At 41.6% G+C, this 6,729-nt stretch overlaps 1 protein-coding gene across 3 annotated transcripts in view; it reads left to right on the top strand.

Moving 5' to 3' along the window:
• Positions 1-1,764: 1,764 nt before the first annotated feature.
• RASA3 (RAS p21 protein activator 3) overlaps positions 1,765-6,729 on the top strand; it is a 179,712-nt gene continuing 174,747 nt past the window's right edge. For 2 of the 3 annotated variants that reach the window (XM_056327481.1, XM_056327482.1), the window contains exons 1-3: positions 1,765-1,912; positions 3,724-4,062; positions 5,399-5,538. The gene's annotated coding sequence lies outside the window, so the exon portion shown is untranslated. The remainder of the gene's footprint in view (positions 1,913-3,723; positions 4,063-5,398; positions 5,539-6,729) is intronic. The other variant, XM_056327485.1, reaches the window with a different exon arrangement.

The following is a 6,729-nucleotide window of genomic DNA, read 5'->3' as shown; positions in this document are numbered from 1 at the left end:
GACAGCCGCCGGTGAAGGAGGAACCCCACCGAGCGGGCTGGTGCCCCCCTTAAATTTACTCTGTGACTTTTCTCCGCAGTCCATCCCCCGATAAATTTATTCCGAGACTCTTCTCCGCAGTTTTGAGGCAAAGGCTTGCCTCTGTGAGAGCCCCTATAGAGACCCATTGCCCTGAGACACACCACCACCAACACCACCACCCCCCCTTGACTACTTGCGGCCTTGAGGTGAGCAGATTTCCTCAGGACTTTGCAGTGATGGTGGACGGTGTGTCAGGAGGTTTTCTGCAAGTCCTTCATTGCCCAGTCATTGTTGGTATCACCCAGATTAGGGAAACATTACCCACTATGACACTGCTGAAAAATGTCAGCTGAAAAACTGGTAATGTGAAGCATTAAAATGCCTGATTTGAAATAATTCAGATGCTGGCCAGCACATCTATGAGCGGGTATGCCTGGTACAAGAGCAGCAGTCACCTGTGTTTGCTTGGATGGAGAAGGAAAAGCCATGTCAGAGTCAAGTGTGGGGAAGGCCACAAAGATGGCAGCTGGGTGCCAGCAAACAGTATCCATTTGAGACAAACGGATCCACGTGCCTTCTCTGGATGTATCTGCAGTAGCTGCACTTTGAGGTAAAACTGACTTCAGTGATTTCCTCCTGTTACTAGTTAGGTCAGCTTTTCATCTTGCACTGTGTTATCCTTTCGGGGTTTGCGCTTCTCTGGCACTGTTTAGCGTGTGTGCTGCAGATGGCAGGTACTCATTTTATGCCTACAGTAAAGCATAGATTTATTTTGCTTTTTTTTACTCAACTGCATTTATAGGTCTGCTACTTTTTCACATTTTGATAACCAAGATCTTGAGGAAAGCAAAATCCTTGTTCATCTTTCCATTAGATCACATACAGAAGAAACTAATCCTTTTGACAGTAGTTTCTTTAGATCTAACAGTCCTACCTAGTGAGCATTATCATCATGCTCAACTTCCTTAAAGACACCTTCAGGTGTCCAAATAGCTTCCATGGCAGAAGAGAGGATGCAATCAAGCTTTTGTACCTTCAGCTCTCTAAAACCTGTGGCTTGTTATGAGCACTACCACACCACTCTCATTTGTTGGTTTAAAAGCTCTTTGAAATTAGTATGGTTAACAGCATATGTATTTGTCAGTTTGTGGATCTTTCTATGTACAATAAAAGATGTTTGAACAAGATGTTAATACGTTTTAAAACTGCTGAGCAGTGGAGCCCGCAATTTGCCCATAAGTAGCATGTTTCCCTTTTAGACCAGGTGCAATGTAACTCATCAGAGCTCAGTGGCTTCTATTCAGCATGAGGTATCAGGACAGAAAACTGCAGGAACTCAGGGAGAACAAGATGAATTTAGATATCATAGAATCATAGAAGGGTTCGAGTTGGAAGTGACCTCCAAAGATCATATAGTCCAACCCCCCTGCAATAAGCAGGGTCATCTTCAACTAAATCAGGTTGCCCAGAGCCCTGTCCAACCTGACCTTGAATGTTTCCAGGGTCCGGGCATTTACTACCTCTCTGGGCAACTTGTTCCAGTGTTTCACTACGCTCATCTTGAAAAGCTTCTTCCTTAGTCTGAATCTACCCTCTTGTAGTTTAAATATCTCAGTAGAGGACCAAGTTTGAAACATTATGAAATGCAGAACAACAAAAAAAAAGAAATAAAATATAAAAATTAGGAGTTGGTGCTAACCTCTAAGATGAAAGTCTTGGCTGGGGAAGAAAAAAATATGTACAGGAAGTGTGGGGGTTGGAAGAGAAGAAAGCGCTCTTGTTGGGGATGGGTGACAGTTAAGAGCAGCCATAGTCACAGGGAGCTGGTCTGAAGCGCAGAGAGGACCTGTGATCTACAGGAGCTTGGAGGGCCCCAGGGAACACTATGAAGGTGAGTAAACAGGCACAGAAATGCACATAGAGTATGTTATTACTTTGTTAGCATCTATCTAGTTCTTACATTGTCAAAGCAGAGTACATCATTTCAGATTGCTCTGTAACGTCTGTGTGTTATGTGCTGCTTTCTTGTGCTCGAAAAGTTAGCTGAGCGAGCTATTTCTGGGGCTGGAGCTCTGAGAAATGGTTGTTTGAGCTATGCTGGGAGGCTATGGCAGTGCTGCTCCAGTGGCTCTGCTCAGGTGGGCTCCAGTCCCCTTTCTGCAGTGGGAAACTGTTCTGATATTGACACTGACAATTCACCACTTGTGAAGTAGGTGGTCATTCAAAGAGCGTGCCCTTATGGATAGCTCCTTCACTGCGAGTGATGCAGGCATGTGGGCAAATAGATTGGGCTGACACGTGGTGTTATGGATAGAAAGATCTTTGTGAACTGGCAGTTGAGGCTTAAAAATTATTGTAGGTGTGAGCAGAGGAAAATTGAATTTTAAGTAGTTTCAAATAATACCTAAGTTTCTCTTTCAAATTCAAAACTAGTAATGAGCAAAACTACTCTTAACAGTTAAGTGGTGTTGATGTATCTACTGCTTTGCTAATAGTACTTACATAACTGTTGTGAAGGCATGGAAAGTCAGTTAAAACAAACTGCTTTACAAATTTGCGCACCAGTATCTTAAATCTTGAGAGGAAGGGGCAGCCTCCAACAGTCATATTAAAACTTTCTCACTTTGTGGAAGTTTCTGTGTTTTTATCTCCATTGAGAACCTTCTTTCTTTCTTTTGTTCTAAAAATACCTAAGTACCATATGCTGATGCTAGCACATGGCTTCCTTCTGCTGCTTTTAAATTACTGTTTCCAAGTCAGTTTGATGCTTGCACATGTATCATAGAAATACAGAATGGTTTGGGTTGGAAGGGACCTTAAAGATCATCTAGAGCCAAACCCTCTGCCATGAGCAGGGACACCTTCCACTGGACCAGGTAAGCCTGATCCAGTTAAAGTGGGTATGTTCACTTTGAGTTTGTACATGAAAAAAATTTCTGAAATTGGACAAGCATCCTTGTTTCTGACTTAAGTATTGTAACTGAATAGCTGTAACTCTGAAACAGAGGCAAGTGCTGAGGTGGGAGTTTCCCCAAAATACCCCAGGAGCAGGTGTCAATCTTTCTAGGAAGGTTTCAGAGATGGCCCCTAACTCAGCTGTTTTGGCCACATAAGTGGAAAATGAGAGTGACCTTCTAGTGCCCTCATTTTGAAGCTTTTCCTCTTGATTCCTGCGACCTCAAACCTGCGCAGATGGCTGTTTCCAACCCTGTGTGTAAGTACAACAGACCTGCCAGTGTGCAACCCTTGACAACCCCCACTTTACAAAGGCAGAATATCTGAACTGCTCCTGTGGTGTGACTTGCTTTCTGCTGCCTGCAGCATGGCTAAGCTTTGAGGTAGGAAGGTGGAAAAAGGTGTTATTTTGATTTTGAATGGGTCTAAAAAACGTGAGTCTGGACATGGACTGAATTTGATCAACTGGGAGCATACATGGCATGCACAGAGGTAGAGGAAGATGGAAAGCGAAGCAAATGGCTTTTTCATGTCTCCCAACAGCATTCTTCAATTATCTTGCAGAATTCTTTCCTTTTCATATAGAAATAGTATCTGCTTTTCTACTTTTAAGGCTCAATAGCATGACATTACTTTCTGTATCCAATCTTCAAGTATTTGATTATCCACCATGAAGTACATAAGCAGTCAAGAAAGCAACCTGCAATTGAACTGATGTCTTTATTTAATTTTTCTCTCTTATTTCAGCTTGGCTTACACAGCTGTGCTGTAAATCAGTCCTGCTTCTTTCACAACATCTTTCATCCTGTTAGTCACTGTCAAGTAAGTTGGACAGGTACACAGAGGTCCACAATAGCAACATTAGTTCCTACAAGTTTTGTGAAAAACATTGGCAAGATTAGTGAGACCTGCATGAGTACCCCTTTCTCCCAAGGAAGGCTGCAGCCTCAACTAAGTAGTTACCTGCACCATTTGGCCTGCCATCAGTCCAGCGAGGGCGTGTGTGGTTTAGGATCACAATCAGAGGATGTGTCAGGAGGCTTCAAGGACGTGGGAGGACAGGGACTGAAGGTGTCGTGGAGAAAGGTAAGCTGGGGCTTGGCCCAAGCTGGGGGGGCATGCTGCTCATTCCACAAGAAACCAGCCTTTGTTGGGTCTGCTGCTTGTAGAACACTCTTCTTCCTGTGATTATCTAGATGATACAAACCCATTGCTGTTTGGCTCTTCTAAAATAAAGAATCTTGGTATTTATATTTATTCTCTGCAGCAGGTTTTGATCCATTGCAGTGGTGATGAGTGAGTCCCAGTGATTGTATCAGAATAACCAAGATTACTTTGTCTTTGGTTTTCCCAAGAGTTTAATTTTAGAAGAGTGGACTCTTTGATGCTGCTTTCTCTCTTTCATACATGCAGTATTATTCCATTATGGCTATCAGAGGTGCCAAGGATGAGCTTACGGATGTTTAGTCCTTCTTGCTCAAAGCCAACAAAGAGAAACCTGTTTTAAGGAAATGAAGAAAATACAATTTTATTTTGCTTCTTCATGCTGCTCACAATAAAATGTAAAGCCTTCAGGATAAATTTTAATACTGAGAAATAAATAAGTACTTGCACCACCAAAGGCAACTTTTATTACAAAACCATGCTACTGAGTACAATTAGGCTGCTCTTTACGTAAGTTTAAAGAAACTTCACAGCCTGACCTTTTTAAAATATCTTTTCCCTCTACCCCTCCATTTCCCAGAACTGAAAGATGTAGAGGAGCAGCTCAAGTGTGTATGTTTTCTTGCTCAGGGCTGCAGCAGAGCGATCTAGAACAAAGAAATTCTTTTGCATGCCATAATGATAGCTCTTACTGTTTGACACAGCACAGGTATGGGAGCAGAAAGCAATCAGATAATTGGATGCATAGAGAAGGGAGGAAGCAGACCAGAACATGCTTGTGAACCAAAAGTAATGCAACATATATGAATATATACATGCTTGGATATTTTAAGAACTTTGGGGCTTAGGGCATAGTTTTGATCAGTCTGACATTGAATTTGAAATAAAAATACTGATGTTCACTTGAAATGTTTGCTATGTATTATAGGAATGTGCTTGCTTGGTTAAGAGTTTGCTCTCTAGACTTTGGGACAGTGAAGTAGTAACGTGAAAATTTTACCTGTTGACTAAAAGTGGCATGTATTGCATGGACTGTAGCTTGAGCAGCTGTTCTCCCTTAACTGTGAAGAGGACTGCTCACCACTGCAGTTCATCACCAGCATGGACAAAAAAATCCATGACATGTTTTCTGGTTAGCTAACATGAAATCCAGTTTGTTGGCATTTCTTCTTAAAGAAACATGGACTTTGATTATTCTGTTACTAAGATGCAATGTTTAAAACAATCATATACAGAAAACAACTTTTACTTTTCTCAGGTCACTGTACCAGATAGATGCAGCCTTCTTACACTGAGATGTCATACCTTGGCACTTGTATCCTTCAGTTCCACAAAGAAATTGAATCAATGGCTGCATGAAATACAACACATGTGAAACAGAAAATAGTTAGAATAAATGTAAGTATGTATGCTTCAGCTTTTGATTTCCTTGAAAAGCAGCTTCATAGCATCTTTGGAATGAGTTTTTTGTGGCGGTTTTTTTCCCCTCTCTGTGTTTATTGTTGTCACTATCACTACCCTCTGAAGGTTGTCTTTTAACTCCTAGCATTTCAGTTCCTCTGAAGCTTGTAGGTTTTCAAAGATGTGATGATCACAATATATGCAGATTCTCTTTTCTTGTATGGTTTTGTTGTTCTGTTGAAATGGATGAGAATTTAATTTCAGAGGATGAAAACAGTATTTTTGACTAATCATCCACTCTACTGAGATGCTAAACTTAATCCCTTTAATCTCTTGCCAGGACTTGTTTTTATTCATTTATTTAACTTCCAAAATAAAGAACTGCTTTAATCACTTTGCAGTCCTTATACTGAACGATGCATCAGCATGCCTGTCAGAGAAGCACTTCACTCACCATCTCATGGAAACTTTTAGCAAAAAGAAAAAGGAAAAAAAAAAGAACATGTTCCCACGACAAGTCGACAAAAACTCATGTGTTATCTAAATATTAGATAGATCGCAACAACTGTTCTTGCAGGTGCATTTGGTAATTTGCATAATCACATTTGCATTTTGACAGATTTATGCTCATGGTGTGAATCCCCTCTGCATTTTGCATCCCTAGATACTTGTGTTGTGTAGGAGTGAGAACTGACTGACTATTGAGCCTGTGATTTGTTCAGGGGGGCTCTATGCCCTCCCATTTTAAGATAGTGCTGGCTGCTGCAGAAGTTCCTAAGCTGAGGTTCCAAACTGGTTTTGGTTTCTTTGTTTCAGTGCCAAACTGCAGATTTAAAAATGCTCTGATGTGACAAATAGTTATGCATGTCTCTATATCTTATAAATAAATAAATATTGGGGTCACTGGTGCCCAGTGACAGGACCAGAGGCAATGGCAACCTGAAACACAAAAGGGTCTATCTGAACATCAGGGAATGCTTTTTCACTGTGAGGGTAACGAAGCGCTGGCACAGGCTCCCCAGGGAGGTTGTGGAGTCTCCATCCTTGGAGATATTCCACAGCTGTCTGAACATGGTCCTGGGCAACCAGCTGTTGGTGGCCCTCCTTGAGTAGGGGGTTGGACCATATGACCTCCAAAGGTGCCTGCCAACCTCAACCATTCTGTGATTCTGTGAAATACTATATTTG

This window comes from Falco biarmicus, chromosome 2 (assembly GCF_023638135.1).
Source record: "Falco biarmicus isolate bFalBia1 chromosome 2, bFalBia1.pri, whole genome shotgun sequence".
In the NCBI taxonomy this organism is placed as follows: Eukaryota; Metazoa; Chordata; class Aves; order Falconiformes; family Falconidae; genus Falco; species Falco biarmicus.
Note: the sequence above shows the minus strand (reverse complement) of the source record. Positions and strands in the feature narration are given on the sequence as shown.